The 19,656-nt window shown below is 36.6% G+C and overlaps 1 pseudogene; it reads right to left on the minus strand.

Annotated features, from left to right (window-relative positions):
* Positions 1–2,997: 2,997 nt before the first annotated feature.
* LOC129749479 (THO complex subunit 2-like) overlaps positions 2,998–19,656 on the minus strand; it is a 244,233-nt pseudogene continuing 227,574 nt past the window's right edge.

The raw sequence follows: 19,656 nt of genomic DNA on the forward strand, positions 1-19,656 counted from the left end.
TTTCAACGGCATAAATTATTCTATCGAGAAATTATATTCCAAAATTCGATTGCATCGTAATAGAAATTACTGAGCTTAAGCACTCTTCAGAAGAACAATCAAACTGGTCCTGAGTGACAGGAGTATGTCATACGAGCCATTTGACTGATGCCATTTGAAGTTTTGGATGCGTATATAAGGGTATAGTTAGGTACCTATAATCATGAGGATAGCGTTTTAAGAAAAACTACCTTTGGTTACAAGTGCCTGAACACTTCAATCATTCTTGTTAGATAATGTTTCGAACAGGTAACTTTTGAGTAACTTAACAGGTTATAGAAAAAGTTGTTAAGCTACCTACCAGGTATCGGTAATTTGAAAAAATAAGTTGAAAACCAATAAAAATCTACCGTTGAAGAAAACAAAGTTAAAAGGAGTTGTTTTGTTGCAGATGGTTTTGAAAATCAGCCTCGCATTGAATTTAACCGAAAATATATTCTTTTTTTTTCAAAACTTTTTCTCCAATGGTAGATTTCTGTGGAAGTTGAAGTTAAAATGTATCAGTGCTTTAAGAGCACCTGCAACGATTCAGGCGTAAATATTGGTTTTCAGTATACCAGTTTTAGCACATCTTGAAATTTTAGAATCGGCTAAAACACCCACTCCCCACCGGTGTATGAGCAAATTTAAAACGGAAACACTTTCATTGCAGACACTCAATAATTGAGAAGAAAAAACCCATTTTATTAGAAAAATTGCATAAGTTTTGAGTTTCACGGTTAATTGTCTTAAAATTAATTCTACGAATATTCTTTTTGACAGAACAATGATTTCAACTATTCTACCAGGATTTCATTAATTTAAAAGCAAAAATGACTACTCAACGAGGAAAAAAGGTCAATTGAAACAATTCTTCAATTAATTCAATCAAATTGCTTTGAATCAATGGAATGAGGTTTTGTTAAAATGAAATGAAAAGCAATATTTTTTTTCAAGTTTTTGCTTACATTGATAAAGGAAATGAGAAATGTTTATCCCAAAGTCAAAGGAAATTTTCCTTTGATTTGTCGACAGTTTTGTTTGACATAAACTTGTTTCACTTTGTAAATTTATGTATGGATACAGAAAAATATGCTGATATTGATGAAAACTCCGAGCACTCTATACGAAACTAAAAATCTCTCAATATCTCAAATAAAACAAAAATTATCGAACAAACAATAAACATTTATTTTACCTCATCGAAAAAGTATTAAAATTTTCTTTACGTTTATTTTTTTTTTAAATTTTAGAACGCTGACTGGATTCACAATTCGTCGAGCCCAAATGAATAGCTTTTTATTTAATTATATTAAATCGAGAATAATGTGACATCTTTTATTTATACTAGATATGGTTTTTATTAACATCTTTTCTCAATTTATGTAACGCATAGGCTGTTTGAAGCGAAAAAAAACATTCAAACAACCCAATGTTACCCAAACCGTGTTTTGCATCTACCGTGTTTTGCATCTACCGTGTTTTGCATCTACCGTTGGGACAGCCCTAAATGGATAAAGGTGATGATTAGGATTTGTATAAAGAATCCTTAAGGGCTGTCCCAACGGTAGATGCAAAACACAGTCCGGCTGGCACCGGTGGCGTAAATTGCTGTTTTAGCACAGTTATCGATTTCAAAATTCCCAACAGTTATATGCCTTTGTTCCAAATTCATGCAAATTTGGAACAGGATTTAAAAATATACGACAGACCGATTTAGTTCACGGTGAGAAAATTTTAGCCAACAATGTTTTTTTTTTCACACATGTTGGGTAACATTGGGTGTGATAATAGTTTCTTTTTGAGATATTATTTGAATGTTTTTTTTCGCTTCAAACAGCCTATACGTAACATAAATTGAGAATAGATGTTTTTAAAAACCATATCAAGTATAAATAATAGATGTCGCATTATTCTCGATTTAATATAATTAAATAAAAAGCTTTTCATTTGGGCTCGACGAATTAGTGAATCCAGTCAGCGTTCTAAAATTTGAAAAAATAAACGAAAAGAACATTTTAATACTTTTTCGATGAGGTAAAATAAATGTTTATTGTTTGTTCTATTTTTTTTTTTTTTTAATTTGAGATATTGAGAGATTTTTAGTTTCGTATAGATTGCTCGGAATTTTCGTCAATATCAGCATATTTTTCTGTATCCATACATAAATTTACAAAGTGAAACAAGTTTTTGTCAAACAAAAATGTCAACAAATCAAAGAAAAATTTTCTTTGACTTTGGGATAAACATTTCTCATTTCCTTTATCAATTTCAGCAATAACTTGAAAAAAAATTGCTTTTCCATTTTATTTTAACAAAACCTTATTCCATGGATTCAAAGCAATTTGATTGAATTAATTGAAGAATTGTTTCAATTGACCTTTTTTCCTCGTTGTGTAGTCATTTTTGCTTTTAAATTAATGAAATCCTGGTAGAATAGTTGAAATCATTGTTCTGTCAAAAAGAATGTAAGAAGAATTAATTTTAAGACAAATGAACCGTAAAACTCAAAACTTATGCAATTTTTCTAATAAAATGGGTTTTTTCTTCTCAATTGTTGAGTGTCTGCAATGAAAGTGTTTCCGTTTAAAATTTCCCGCTTAACAAAATAAATGCTTGGAAAGCTTGAAAGAATGCTTGGATTCGAAGCATTCTTCAAGCATCCCTCCCATTGAATTTAAGCATTTAATGGCCCAACCGATTCTACTTGAAATGAATTTCCCGATCCAGAATGACAGCTTACGCACACAAACGCATGTTTGGTTTGTTAACATTTTGTGTTAATGTATTAGTGCACACGAAAAAAAACGCTTGTATGTATGTGTGTCAGCTCAAAAACGGAATTTCAGGAAGGTCTTAAACCGGAATAAAGAAAAAAAAAATGTTTAACTTTATATTATATTAAATTTATTTCCAATTCATTCATTCATTATAAAAACATGCCACTCAACAAAGAATAATAATTAAAACACTCCTTCCTTCGGAAGCTTATAATTTAACTCGGCATGTCTGGCCTCATGGGACCACGAATAAACTGCTGCAGTTGATTTCGCTGGCGGCGGGTCCTGGCTTCCCCGATGGTCGTCGTGGAGTTGGCAACTGAGCTGAGGTCCCGTTCCCTTTCCACTGCCCGCGCCAACCCATTTTTTACGCCGTTTCTCCTTTTCTTCTCGCGATTCTTTTCGGCGGCTGCTTCCTTCCGTTCCCGTTCCTTCTCCCGAGCCAGTTCTTCTCGTTTGATTTTCTTAGAAAATGTTTCCTTCGTCGCGGTACCGCTACTGCTTTGGGAAGTCTCCCAAGGGGACTATTCCCGAGCCGGTGCTTCTGGAATTCTTGCTAGATGATTTTAACATCGGAGTTGTTACTGTTCATGCCTGTGAATCTGAATTCGACGTTTCCTTTGTAGGCGACGAACTCCTAGAAGAGTTGCTGGAGACGATGGCCTTTTTACTTTACATTCTGCAAAGAAAAATGGACTTTAAACATTTGAAATCTAATATAAATGTGTAAAGAATTACCATTATTGCTATCACTGTTTACTGCCTACGATTCTTGTGACTCGACCTTGAACGGTTTTTTCCTCTTCGCGTACCTTTTTAACTTTTTTCTCAATCATCTGAGCCAGCTTGTCAAGTACTGGAAAGTGTGGCAAAATTCGCATCAGAATAATCCACTAACTGCGAATCTGCATGTAATCCTCGGAATCTATGCAAAACATCATCGCTTTTGCAATTTTATAACTTGTGGCAAACTTGGCGGTAGTTTTCTTAGTTGACATGATCGTTTGCTTCGGTGATTTGATTGCTCACGCGGAGTTTTGTTACAAAGCCCAGATAATTTCAGCACTCGCGATTGAATGTGCTCTGATCGACATGCCAGCGCATAACCGTCTCCAGCATGGCGCACAGGAATCTCCCGTAACGTGTGACTTCGGTACATGAAAATACCGAGTAAGTGATTTCGCAGAATATTCGATCGTTGCAGAAGAGGATAGATAAATTGGCCGTCTTCAGGTTTTGAATGGCATGTACGAATTTTTAACAGTACAACGCATCGAATGTGAATGTGCACCGCGGCAACATACAAAGCTGCAGGAACTTTGTGGTTGTCTAGTTTTTGGCAGATTTGGTCGATTGGAATGGGAACCAGAAATCTTTCTCGCTCGTCAGTCGATGCATGTCTTGTCCACGTGTTCCTGCTGTTTCTTTCTCTCGTCCTGTAACTTATCGATTTGAGCGTTGTGGCGTCCTGTTCCTTCTTTTTCTTCGATGCATTTAGATGTTTAGAGTTCATTTATGACAGGGTCAGCTACTTCAAATTGTTCATTTCCTTCTGATAACTCTCGATAGGAACTTGCAGATCTTACATACTCAGGGAACAGAAGGTAACCAAGAACTGGGGGCTTATGTCTTCCCAAATCTTGGGCAGATACAGCGGTCGCACAGTGGTGACTTCCAGATATTTTGCAATTTTCGAGTCCGCCTTCCGAAGCTGATTGTACTTTAGCTGTTGGAAAACAAAAATTGTAGATTTTGTCTTTCTAATTTAAACAAGATTAAACTTACGCTAATATCATGGGAGAACAATGGTCTGGCCAGGAAATAGGCAACGTCCGAATGAATTTGGCACTTTTGCATCATATTATGCATACTCGTCAGGCGCTCGACATGCCCCTCGACGCTGTAGTTGGATCCAAGGAACGTGCCGATCTGAACCAGGGTGTAAATTTCCTCGGCCACACAACAATTGCAATCCATATAGGACAGAGCATTCAAAGAGTTAAAATATCATAGTAAAGGGCTTCATACTCCCTGTGTCGGTAGATTGATTGGATCAACTTTAATCTCGGTCAAAGACACTCGAACCAGACGAAGCAGCTTGTATAGCAAAACCGAATCGTAATGCAAGGATGCCCCTAAAGCCACAAACATCGGAAAAGCGTGATAACGTAGTTTGAAAATAGTGGTCACCGGTGGGGAACCATTTTGCTAAGCCCGTTGCTAATGGGATGACCTTTTATATTGCAGGGCACACTTCAAGCAATACACCGATTCAATGATCATGTGCAAGAGTTTACTGAGAGCTTTGGCAATCGGTTGATGGACCATGATGGATTGTTCCGGAAGTTTCTTCAACAGTTGCCAGTTTGCCAGTTGCTAAAGTGAGCTAGTCCCAAGTCTCTTCGAAAGATTCTTCCCGTCTTCTTTTACTCCTCAATCCCACTCTTTTGATGAAATCTTTCTCGGAGATCAACCGTCCAGCTTGCCTTAGAATCCTTCCGGATCTCGTTGTGGGAACTCGCTCATCCTTCGGTTCCACGCCATTCGTCGTAGTAGAATTCGGCTGGTGTATTCTCCCTAGCCCTAGCTGCTCCAACAGTTCGTTCTCAAAGCGATCAGCGAACTCAGCACATCCTGGTCACAATCGATACAAATCCGTTGGCTAATCCGATCCGTTACAGCAACCTACAGCAAAAAAAAAAACAACTAAAAAACCCCAATATCGAAAGCTGCCAACAAACCAAACTCACCTTCAAATCCTTTCTTTTTTCAAAATCTTCTGGAGCTAAAGTAAGTGGTTTATAATAGTAGCTGTTTGGTTCTACTGTTTTTCCTACGTCGCGGTACCGCTACTGCTTTGGGAAGTCTCCCAAGTGGACGATGAATTTAACGTTTCCTTTGTAGGCTACGAACTCCTAGAAGAGTTGCTGGAGACGATGGCTTTTGGTCTGAATTCCCGTTTTTTCCCGGTTCTGTGGCCACCCTGAGCTTTGGAAGAACACGAATCAAACACATCAAAGCACCTCCTGGTGCTTTTTCATTCTTCGCCATCCACACGCGAAAAATGGCCAAACCAGAGCCGGAATCACAAGAGCACCAGCAGCTTTTGTGTTCCCTCGTTGTCGTGTGGTTTGGAACTTCCGCGACGCCATTTTATTCCTTAAAATTAAAAGTTACCTTGATGATCCCAGCTGGCCGATATCGGATACCCGTTCGAAATTAACTGAAATAAAAAATAAAAGAAAATTAGATTTTTAAAACAATAATAAAACTTAAATGATAAAACATGCACTATGTGAACTATAGTTCTGATTTTTTTCTTACCTTGGGAGCGACACTTGCTGCTACGACGATGGAGGATTAAAAGATGGCCGGTGAAGCGAGCATCTTGCCAAAGCACAAAAGCTTCACTCACACTTTAAAAATAAAAGTGAACCAGATGAACACTTATTTCTTATACACAAGGTTGGTTCATCTTGCGTGTATAATACATAGATGAACAACACAAATACTGAAAGATTGCTGGATTGACAGATACACTTTGAAAATTTACAATATAAAATTTGGCAAATAACGGTACTTTACGCTGTGAATAATCGGTTCAAGACTTTATGACAGGAAGGGGGTTGCTCCTACACCGGTAAGAAGTGGGTGTTTTTGCCGATTCTAAAATTTCAAATTGTGCTAAAACTGGTATACTTAAAACCAATATTTACGCCTGAACCGTTGCAGGTGCTCTAAGCACTAAAATAGGAAACTTACTTTCATCGATGGTTGAAATTTAAATTTGCATCAAAATCCAGTGAACTTAGCTTAGGATTGCGGAAGTTCTCCCGCTCTATTTTATTTAAAACCTGGCAAATTTCGGATATTCAATTTCCAAAGTTTCAAACCAGAATCCGGTCAATATTCGGTAAAATTTGACAAAAATCCAAGAACTGTTCAACAAAAATTTAAAAAAAAATATTTTTACCGAAAAATACAACGAGATTTTGAATCGTATTTCAGTCTCCCAAAAAATTGTTTAGGTTTATTTTAATAAATGTAGCTTGTAAAATTTCATTATTCAGCGACAAAACTTAAAATTATAATGATGCACTTCAATTTTTTTTTAAACTTTCCAATAAAATGTGAATGTATTCGGACAAAATCAGGTCTGGTTAAAACCGGGTTATCCGACCAGCTTAATTTGGCTTATTTGTTTTGAAGTTGTTTTTAAGAAAGTCTTCAGCTTTGAAATAAAAATCCTAAAAATAAATCCAATTTTCAAAGGTAAAAGTAAAAGATTAATATAGTACAAATCGGTTTTGTGCAAACTCGATCCTAGTTAAAGATTTTAGTTTGAAATTTGGTTCTTGAAAATACTGCAATATTAATAATGTTGAATAATACGCCAATACATATGGAATTTCCTGCAATTTCTGTAAGAGATGGTACATGTTCATTTATCATCAATCAATTTTCATTAAAAATCAATTCCAATTGGCAAAATGAACTATAATTCTTCTAAATTTTTGTCATTTTCAGCTGAATTGTGCAAACGAACATACTTTGGTTAAGTATTAAAATCGAACTATCAATCAGATTCATCATCCTGCGATCTCTTGCAATTTAAATCCTTGCCGAAATTGTCATGTCATCTTGATTTAATTGCGATTTTGGAATTCATTTACGAGCTGAATCTGCATCTGAATTTTGAACCTGAATTAAAAATTTGAATGTTCAACCTGTTCCGGAATTTCAATACGTTTTCTGAAATGAACATCAAATCGGTTCCTGAATTGAGAAATATGATCCAAGAATTGAAGTCAGTTTCGGAGCACTCAATCATGAATCCATAATAATAATTCGGGTTTCAATGGGGTAATGTGGGTTTCAATGATTAATCTTTATTTCAATTATGTATATCTAAACCGACTTGCAAATATAAATAATAAATAAATATTTTGAATGTCAAATCTATATCGCTATTTTGAAGCTCTGTTATGTTTAAATTCAGCATACGAATAAAGTTCATGAGCTTCAAATCTAAATACGACATAAAAACTCTTATTGTTTCATACTCGAAAAAATAGAACTTAAATGTAAAAAATGTGTACGAGTTTCTAAAATCATAAATCAAATTTTGATGGAAATGTGAACCCAAATTTCAACGAAAATTTTAAACATAACTTTCCATTTCAATTTTTAATTATGATTCGAACCGAATTTCAAGAATCCTAAACTGGATACATAGTCCGAAATTACAAAGGGGGCATCCATAATTTTTTTTTTGTGATGGTCCCATGAGGCCCATTTGGGTCCTCTCTCCACCCCATACGCATCTTTTGCAGTGGGAGGGACAATTTATCCTTTGGATATTTGATCATACATTTCTTTGTCATTTTCTGTACTACTTGGTCGTCTTATCAACTCCCGCGTATGTCCATCACTGTACAGATTCTATGTCTGATAACGCATCAGATTGCCATCACATTATAAAGATCCCATTTAGGATTCTTGCTTATGTTAGAAGGTTCTCTTCACATATAGTATTGCCATTCTTTTGAAGCTGTTCATATTCGAATTATTTTTGATGTCTTGCGGCAGGTTATTATACATCTTCAAGCCGTTGTAGAATATAGATCGTTTTGTCATTTCTTTTCTAGCAATCGGAAGTCTAAAATCACAAGCTCTTCTCGTATTGTAACTGTGAATGTCGTTTCCGAACTGTAGGTCTCGAACCAAATATGAAAGTAACATTCCTTTTTTCATTTTATGGACAAACATCAGGCTGTTATAAGCAATACGTTGTTTCACAGATAACCATTTAAGCATGTCGAGCATAAGAGCACTAGGCGTGTATCGGTTGCAGCGTATCACAACTCTCATAATTTTATTTTGGATTTTCTGCAATCGCTTTATTTGTGTATCTGAAGCATTAAGTAGAATTGTAGAACAGTAATCAAAATGTGGCATAATAACCGACTTCACGTAAATGATTTTTGACCAGAAAGTCAAATATCTGTTTATCCGGCAGAGAACACCATATTTTTTGGCAATTTTTTTAATTGTATAGTCCACATGCTCTACAAAGTTTGGCTTATCATCAACTTGCACTCCTAGATATTTTGTTTGACGTACTCTTTCGATTACACATCCGCCAATAAGCAGATTTGGGCAATTCACAATTTTGCGGTTGCCTATAATCATCCAGTTGGTTTTATCGAGATTCAAGCATAATTTTCGTTGTTTCAGAAACTCAGTAATGTTTTCCAAATCAGCATTTGCTTCATGCATTATGAGTTCTAAGTTTCTACCTGTCCAATAAGACACTGAATCATCAGCAAACAGTTTCAAGTGACCGTGCTGTAGGCACATTGTCAAGTCGTTGATGTATAAGATAAAAAGAGTTGGCCCCAGGACACTTCCTTGAGGGACACCCAACATATTTTCTTTAAACTGAGAGTAAGACGAGCCAAACTTTGTCCGTTGCATTCTATTTTCCAAGTAACTTTTGAACCAGCTTAAGACCATGCCACTTAATCCAATTCTTGCTAACACCTCCAACAGTTTCAGTCGATCAATCGTTTCGAACGCTCTCTTAAAGTCAAGGAAAACGGCGACTGTGTAATTTCCATTTTCAACATTCTCTTTCCATTTTCGAAGTATCGAATTTACCGCTGTTTCCGTGGAATGTTGTTTCCTGAATCCTGATTGTTCCTCAATCAAAATATTTTCCGACTCAATGAACTGTAGCAATTGCCGTTTGACTGCTAATTCTAGCACTTTTTCTTGTAACTCTAACATATTAATAGGTCTGAATAAGGTTGATTCACGTGCATTGGGCTGTTTTGGTACAGGAATCACTGTTGAAAATTTCCATGTATTTGGCATAGTACCTAATTGCAGACTAGTGTTTATAATTTCCAATAGTGGATTTGCAAGTATTGTTAAAGAGTCCTTGAAAACTCTTAGTGATACATTGTCGATGCCCGCTGTAGATTTCAAGTTTTTTACTATTTCACAAAATTCTTGGACAGTAACGCTTTCGAAAGAACTCCAGCTTCGATCATTGTAATCTATTTGTCCCAAGCTGATATTTGAACCCGCAACTATACTATCATGAATTTGCATGACACTGTCTACGAAATAATTATTGAATTTTTCCGCAATTTCCGATTCATTAGTAGTTTCAACACCATTAAAACGTACTGAATCAAATTTTACACCACTTGGGTTGACTAAACGTTTAATCGTTTTCCATAGGAGTTTTCCGTCGTTTCTGTTCTTGTCTAGTTCTTCTTGAACTGATTGATTTTTGGCTTCTTTTATTTTCTGAGAGTATTCATTTCGCACAATTTTGTACCTCAGCCAATTTCTCTCACATTTCTGGCGAAGGAATTGGCTGTACAGCTTATCTCTTTTTCTCTTCAACAGTCGAAGGTTACTAGAATACCAATTATTGGTGATTTTTCTATTTACTCCTCGTTCATTTACAAGGGCATTGATACTATTCTTCAGTAATAAATCAAAACCTTTAACAGTTTCGTTGAAATCGCGGCATACTAATGTACCCAATCCTGACTCAAGAATCCGACAGAAGTCAGTTTCGTTGTACCGACTCCAATCTTTCACAACTTGAAAACTTTCAAATTCGCTATATTCCTGACTAAATCCGATATAAACACTAGTTGATTTATGATCTGACACCCGCATATTCGGGAGAATAGTAGCTACCGCTTGTTCCACGTTTGTAAAAACCAAGTCTATTCTGGTACTGGTGGAAACAGTTACCCGCGTATCTTGTGTTACAACTTGTCGAAATACACTTGCCTCCATAACTCGTTTCAATTCTTTACACTCAGTACCATTATTAAAATTGATGTTAAAATCACCGCAAAAGATATTATCAATGTCATCAGCAACAATTTCACTTAACCAGATGTTTTCAAAATATCCACAAAGCAAGCGTCGTTTGCGCTGGGCGAATGGTAAATTCCACCAATTATAAAACTTTTTCTTTCGTTCCTTAACTTAAGGGCCAAAATCCAATTCATTTCTAAATAGGTATTCAATAAAGTATCTATTTTAAATACATTCTGCACGAACATTGTGACACCGCCTGTGTGTTTAGAATGCGAGAAACAGTTTATCATCGAGTAGCCTATTATGTCTAAAGTATTAGCAATTGCTTCATCAGTTAAATGAGTTTCAACCAGAACCATAACTATCGGTTTCAATTCTTTTAGAACGACGCAAATTTCATCGAAGTTACTACTCAATCCACATACGTTGAGATACAAAATCTCTGACATTGTTTGCTACTTGCTGTAATCAATAAACTTTTTTGCTTTCGTAAGATTTCTTTTGTAAATTTCACATTCATAGTTCCAAGCAGAATGACAAATTTCTAATTTATCCCCATTTGACTTTACTGTTGAATTGAATCTAAAACAATTACTACACTTTTCGTATAGAGCCGTGCATTCAATCGTATCATGACTTCCAGAACATTTAGCGCAACATGCCTGATTTTTGCAATATTCAGCTTTGTGGCCATATTGCCAACATTTGTAACACCTAAGCACACTTACTGCTTCATAAACATTACACCTCTCCCATCCCACATTGACTTTTTCGCGTTTTATCAATGTTGTGAACGTTTCAGCGTCAACTTCAATGATAGCAATCATTGGATTATGCTTCCATTTATCATTTTTCTCAATTTTGACAACTTTGATTTCTGACTCGGCAATTTGTTTTGCTTTTTTAACAAAGAAACAAACTCCACTTCGTTGAATTGTTCAGTATGTTCGAATCCCACTATTTTTAATTTAGGCTTTGCAGGTTTTTTAATTTCAATTGAGTATTTCTTTCCCAAAACTTTCTGAGTATGAGACATGAAATTATTAGCTTTGTCTTTTGTCCAACATCTTACTAGAACTTCCCCAGTGGAATCGATGTAACGAACAGATTTGACGCCTAACGCAACCGGATCTAGAGATGATTTCATCTCTTTTCGTGTAAATTCAATATCCTGTTCGTTGAGAGGTTTTAAGCGAACAGTTTCTTCTAATTTGATAAGGGAACTATTTATCTCGTTTCCATCACTTTTTTCCGTTCCATTTTTAACCACCTCACTGGACCTTGTAGGAGCTGGTTCAATCGCATTTTTATTGACCGAATTCTGCGTAATATTCTTTTTCAGCACGTTGGAATACGAAATTGGTTCAACTTTATCATTCTCATCTAGTTAAATTACGTAACGCTCCTAGGGGGGGAGGGAGTAAGCTCGAGCGTTACTAATTGTGACATTGGGGAGGGGGGGAGGTATGCTCATCGTTACGTAACGATTTTTTCTTACAAATTTCAGTTTAATCGCAGCTATTTTGATGTCATGCAATTTTAGCAGAATGATATGCAAACCAAAATCAGCTTATAAATTGTGAGCTTCAACATGATTGAAACTGGATTGGAACCTTTTCTCTTTAAAGATTCTGATATAGATTCCTTAAAATGTGTATTGAATATCCGGGAAATAACTGTTGGAAAATCGAGTATTAGGTACACTTATCCCCATGAACTCAATTCAACCTTAATACGGAAATTATACTATTTTTTTGTCTCAATTGATAAAAAAAATGCAATTTTGGTTGCGTAACAAGTTTTGCTCCTTGAACAAAATAAAGTAAACAAGATAGATCATCAGTTAACAAGCACAGAGCAAATCGTAATAAGACATTTTTTATCAGAGAATTATCATCAATGAGTACTAAGAAGCGATATGGATAGATATTGATTTCGTTAAGAAGAACGCTAAAAAAATTATTTTAATTTTTTTTTACCATCGAAAATCAGTATTTAAAAATAATAGGGGGGGGGGGGGGGGTAGTTATTAGCGTTACGAAATTTTCATAGGGGGGTACGTCGAAGCGTTACGATTTGTGACATACGGGGGGGAGGGGGTCAAAAAAGTGCAGTTTTTGCGTTACATAATTTATGGTTGCCGTCAAATACAATTTCGGGAACCAGAATAAAATTTAGTAAAGGGTGATACGGTCAAAATTTGGTCAATATCAACTTGACGTATTTCTTTCAATTTTGCATTTAAAAAACCTGAACAGCCCTCAATTTGAAGGTGTGTGTGTGTAGAATGTTGCTCCTATTTTGATTTTGGAATTCACTTTTCAGTTGTCAAAATGCCGGAAAAATGAGCAGCGTAGGAAAAAGAGCAGCGTTTCAAAATTTTGCTCGCGCATAGCGAAAATCCGAGCTACTCGCACGCAAAGCTGACAAAATCGCTAAAGTTGTCAAATCAACCGTTACAAATGTAATTAAAGTGTTTGGGGAACGTTTGTCGACAGCCAGGGAGTCTGGATCGGGGGGAAATCGAAAACCGGAAGCCGCTGAGACGACAAAGAGAGTTGCCGGTAGTTTCAAGCGAAACCCTAACCTCTCTCTCCGAGATGCCGCAAATAAGCTGGGTGTATCGTCTACAACCGTGCATCGAGCCAAAAAATGAGTCGGGCTATCGACTTACAAGAAGGTAGTGACTCCAAATCGCGATGATAAGCAAAATACGACGGCCAAAGTGCGATCCCGGAGGCTGTACACGACGATGCTGAAGAAGTTTGACTGCGTGGTAATGGACGACGAAACCTACGTCAAAGCCGACTACAAGCAGCTTCCGGGACAGGAGTTTTATACGGCAAAAGAAAGGGGAAAGGTAGCAGATATTTTCAAGCACATGAAACTGTCAAAGTTCGCGAAGAAATATCTGATTTGGCAAGCCATCTGTACCTGTGGCTTGAAAAGCAGCATTTTCATAGCTTCCGGGACTCTCAACCAAGAAATTTACGTGAAAGAGTGTTTGAATAAACGTCTGCTGCCTTTCCTGAAGAAACACGGTTGTTCCATACTAATTGGCCGGATTTAGCATCTTGGCATTACGGTGTTTTGACATCAGTTTTGAGTCACGATTGTTTCTATCGAATAACCTTACTCCATCATCAAAATTTGATTAAAAATTTAAAGTTTTGAGTGTAGTTTAGAATATCTCGCTTGCTTTTGATGGATACTCATGGGGGGGTTTAACCCCCAAACTTTCTAAATGAAAAGGGATTGGTTGTGAATGACCCGTGGAATAAACCATAAGTTAATGTCGAATTCGTTGTCTGGCGCCATCTTGACATCCAAGATGGCGACTTCCACTTAACTTAAATTTTGTAATGCATTAACTAACCGGCACACGTCTTGGAATCTTCTGAACCAGGAATCTCGAACGAACTGCTGTCATGTTGCCAGGAGGATGAACAAGACAGAACAACTACGCTGAGATTATCTACGGAAAAAGATTCCTACTGAAGATATTACTAGTTTTATGTACATCGCATTTAAGTTCAATTTAGAACAATTTGTATTTTGTTATATTGTGTTGTTACGTTAAAAACTATATACTGAAGATTTATTCTTTTCCGTGCAAATTTGTTTACGTTCGTCGCTGCTGGCATCGGGACCGGATGACGAATGCGACGGTTCCGTTGGTTCCATATTCGTGCCCTGGCATGGTCGGAGTCCATTACAAAATTGCAACATTGAAGCTGAAAATATACTTCCGCTCCAGTTCTCTACAGCGAGCGAGTGGCTGAAACCGTTGACAATCTAGCAGATGGCCAGATGAAGGCAAAAGCAGTAGGATATGGATGAATGGCAATTTAAACATTTTGAGCGAAACTGTCACAGACAGTACAACTCACCGGAACTCTTATCACTAAACGGATAATAATGTAAAATTTTTAGTATTAAACATTTTATCTGTGTTATTAAGTTAAAATCAACTTCCTATTCCCAGACTCACAGAGTATCCGATATCAGAGGAGAGCTATCGAAACCGGATGCCGTGAAGCCACTTCCGCCTCTTCCTGGTTCCCCAACTAAACTGAAACCGAAGAATGCGCCAAAGGGAAAGCCAAACAGACAATGCCACACGGTAAGCCATCGTTCGCCGAAGCAATATTGCACCAATGGCTTTGGAAGACGAGTGGGATGGATGGGGGAAAATTTGCCATTTCAGGATAAGCCGGGGCAGCTAAAGTGGCAACCACCGGGAAATTCCTCATCCACTTGGAGTTTTACTCACTCTCCATCTGCCAGCCAAGTGTCGGATATCATACTGGGTGTGGGTGGGCAGGTCTTTGGCCTGGCCGGGAGAGCTCTGCCCAGTAAATGATAGTCGTTTAACGTTTCCGGTGTGGTGGTAATTTATTATTGAAGCCGTCTATTTTTTTCCTGCTGTCGCCCAAAGTTACAGGTATGTGGAAATACGTGCCACTGTGAAATGCGAAATGAAGCCAATGTGCGCACACGTTGAATAATTTATGGACCCTAAATGGGAAACGAAATTTGCACAAATCGCACAGATATTGAATTCTACGAATTTTTACCCTCGATTCCTCGCAGAAGTGCTCTGGGAGAAGTGTCGATTGAGTTTGGACGTCAAGAAAGCTTACGGGGAATTTATTTTTAGTATTAATTTTGTTTTCTCACAGAACTCTGCTGAAGTTCTTTCATTTACTGTACTGCATTGTCACCAGTCACCACCCAAGCAACCAAAAGTCTCATATCCACTTAAACTCGTGCCTCCAAAGTTCGAATTTCGCTGAACAAAGGTTCCAAAGGGAATTGGTATCAAATTTTCTCGAATGTGAGAATGAAAGTTACAAAAGGTTCTTCAAATAGCCTTCTTTGGAATTGAAGTTCAAAAAAGTTCCTCAAATAGCCTTTTTTGTGACATGTCAATCTCATCCACACAGTATAAAAGTTACAAATTAGGTCCAAAATAGCCTTCTGTGAACTTTAAGTTCCAACAAGTTCATCAAATAGCCTTCTGTGAACTTGTTCCAAGTTCCAAGAAGTTCCTCATGAAAATTTGTTTAAGAAAATACGTACTTTTGCAGAAAAAAGGAGTGCTTATTATGCCCTTGGTGCTCGTTATGCCCTTATCTCCCCTACACAAATATTGAATCTGGACATTTCTTTAAGTTTTCTATTATTCATTCTGAATTCTAAATACTGACACAATCAAACTTGATAGACATCCCAAGTAACACAGATTAAGCCAACTAGCATTAGGAAGTTTTATTATGGTTTATTTATAGCATTTTTTTGTGCAGCTCGTTTTATCACGCTTTTATTATGGTCATGCAGAATGCTTATATATTTTTTTCAACCATATGTTTTCAGATGGTTTTGAAAATGCTAACAAAACTTTTATTAAACATACTGTTTTAGTTATTTTGAAAGAGTTATGAATGCTCTTTTTAAACTTTAATAAAACACATACTTAGAAGTTTGCTCCAAGCTTTTTTTGCATGTTCTATAATAGCACTCAGTGCATGATTATTAAACCGCCATAAAACTTAGTGACAGTTCTCGATCAAGATGTCAAAACAGGACACGCTTAGATTAAATAGCACATATTTGAATTGGAACTCCAATTTTTACACATTTTTAGTAAGTTATGCGTGTTGGTTTTGATTTCAAATTAAAAAAATACATCTTTGAAAACTTGAAATCACCGAAAGTGGTATGAATATCTTTACAATATGAGTATTGAGTGAAAGGGCCCAAATAGTAGGAAAAAAATTGTTGCTTGACGCCATCATTAATTCAAGATGGCGGCTTCCGCATTTATTTTCAAAGCTGTAAATTACTGAAAATATCGTGAAATCTTCACAATATGGTTATTAGGTGAAAGTAATAAACAGTAGAAGTCAATTTCGTTGCCCGTCGCCATCTTAAATCCAAAATGGCGGCTACCACTCAACTTGAAAATACTGTAAATGACTGAAAATCGCATAAAACCCATATTATAGGGGTATAAATTGAAAGAGATCAACCGGTAGAAGTTGAATTTCGGTATCTGACGCCATCTTGAAATCCAAGATGGTGGCTTCCTCTAAACTTTAAAATGTAGTAAATGACTAAAAATGACATGGAACCCAAATTGGTATTGGGTGAAAGGGCTTAACGAGTAGAAGTCTAATGTTGCTATCTTACGCCATCTTGAAATCCAAGATGGCAGCTTTGGATGAACTTTAAAAATGCTAAATGATAGAAGTAAAATATTTTTTTTTCGCGTTTCTCTGATAATCTGTAAGTGACTGAAAATCCCACAAAAACCACCACACTACAGACCCCGTTCGTTTTTGGCAACATTCGATTTTGGCAACATCGAATTTCGCACATGTGCCTAAATCAGACGGTTAACAGAAACAACATAACCTTATAGTTTTTGCTAGAATAAGACCAATACAATTTAGACGTAATAGCATGATAGGAATAATAGAGTGACTTAACTGGCAAAAAAATCAAAAGCTATAAACAAAACAAGAAAAGTTCTAAATGCATTAGAAACATAAAGGAAAATAATAAAAGTGATTTAAAATGATCTAAATTGTCTAAAAATAGTAGTTTTAATGTAGTATTAAGTGAAAAAAAGTTGATAAAAAAATCGTTCGATTTAGGCAACACAAAAAATTCGGGCGTGTTGCCAAAAACAAACAGGGTCTGGTTCCTCTTGTTTAGCCCTTCCACTCAATACCATTATTGTAAAGCTTTCGAGCGATTTTTAGTCATTTACAGTTCAGTGGAAGCCGCCATCTTGAATTTCAAGATAAAGTAAAAAAGAGGAATTCAACTTCCACTGGTCTCGCCCTTGAACCCAAAAAAAAATATTGTGGGCGTTTCATGCGATTTTTAGCGATTAACAGTATTTAACAGCTAAGCGGAAGCCGCCATATTGTATTTCAAGATGAAGTTTTGTAGCGAGTCTTCTCTTGGTTCCACCCCTTTACCAAATACCAATATTGTGGAGATTTAAAGTCATCTACAGCATTCTAAAGTTCAGCGGAAACCGCAATCTTCGCATTTAAGATGGCGTCAAATAGTTAAATTCGACTTCTACTCGTTGGTCGCTTTGAAGTAATCCCCATATTGTGGGGGTTTTATGCGATTATCAGTCATTTATAGTATTTTAAAGTTGAGATAATTATATGTATACAAGATTTGGATTTAACGAAAGAGCGGAAAAATCTCTACGCTCACTGACGTGAGAGAGAAAGCTTCTTGAAAAACTTCGACATTCTAGTAACGACTTTTGGCTTGAACGGTTGTTTAAGTTTTATTAAAAAAATTGTAATGAAATTCACTACAAGCGGCAGCCGCCATCTTGGCTTTCATGATGGCGTCGGACAACGATTTTCGACTTTTATTTGTATAGCCCTTTCACCCAATACCCAGTATTGTGGATGTGTCATGAGATTTTCAGTTATTAACAGCTTCGAAAAAAATAGCAAAAGCCACCATCTTGGATTGATGATGGCGTCAGATAGCGAAATTCGACTTCTTCTAGATGAGTCGTTTCACTCTATATCCATAATGTGGTGATATCATGTGGTTTTCAGTGATTTAAATCATTTTTAAGTTCAGGGGAAGTCGCCATATTGGATTTCAAGATGGCGTTTGATAGTAAATTTCGACTTCTACTCGTTTGGTCTTTTCACCTAATACCCATATTGTGGTAGTTTCATGCAATTTTCATTGATTAACAGCATTTTAAAGTTCAGTGGAAGCTGCCATCTTGGATTCCAAGATGGCATCGGAAAGAAAAATAATCAACAACTTCTGTTTAGCCTTTTCATTCGATACCCGTATAGTGGTGGTTTAATGCGACTTTTTGTCAGCATTAAAGCATTAAAAGTTGAGCGGATGCCGCCATCTTGGATTTCAAGATGGCGTCTGATAACGAAATTCGACTTCTACTCGTTTAGCCCTTTCACCCGATACCCATTTTGTTGGGGTTTCATGCGATTTCAAGTCATTTACACCATTTTAAAGTTAAGCGGAAGCCGCCATCTTGGATTTCAAGATGGCGTCAGACAACGAAATTTGATTTTAATGAGTAACTCATTCTTAGCGTGTAATTGGTTGGCTTGCGAGAGAAACGTCAAATCGTAGCTTTTTTTGGGGTCATCATTAAACCATAATAAAACTATGAATTGATTCACGCCATGTTGGTTGCAAAATCGAAGGGCACAAAATGACGCCATGTTGATGGATTCACAATGCAAGCATTGGAAAATATTTTTTCAGGCGTTTTTTTCATCAATTCCATAATGATTGACCATCAGATTTGACGAGGCGCATTTATTTTAAGATACTATTTCATATACATTTTACCTAAAATCTTGACTGGCAGTAGAATAGACGCTCATTATATGGTTAAAACATTGTTTTTAAGCTATTAATTTTACCAGATCATATCTGAATAATGCAATCATCATTCATCAACCATTATGGTTGCTGGAAAAAATAAAAAAAAACCCGAGAACTCACAGAATCGAAAAAAAAACTTCTAACATGTTTAATAATAGCTTTTTAAAAGCTTTGGTGACCAACATTGATGACTAACAATGATATATGGGGGTGACGTTTCTAGGGTAGGGCCAAATAGCCTGATTTTGGCTTTATTAGAGTCCAGGTGATGTTATAGATTGCGCTTTAGCTTTTTATGAAGATTAATGCTATAGTCCAAACGAAATTTTGCTGACCATAATAAAGCTAAAATTGTTACTTGGGATTCTATTTGCTGAATTTTGTTTGCGAAAAAGGGTGTTTCTGAACTTGTAAGTATGAACCTACCACTCCCACCGGCGTTTATGGGACTCCCTTTGTTCGGCCTCAGGGCGGCACGCTTACAAAACCAAAATCGCAGGGAATGCCACTACATCCATAGGAAAAACCCCAAAAGTTGCACTTCTCAAAACTTGGTATATTTGCACACACCTCCCTTACTCCCACGTTCTTAACACTAAGC

This window comes from Uranotaenia lowii, chromosome 1 (assembly GCF_029784155.1).
Source record: "Uranotaenia lowii strain MFRU-FL chromosome 1, ASM2978415v1, whole genome shotgun sequence".
Classification (NCBI taxonomy): domain Eukaryota; kingdom Metazoa; phylum Arthropoda; class Insecta; order Diptera; family Culicidae; genus Uranotaenia; species Uranotaenia lowii.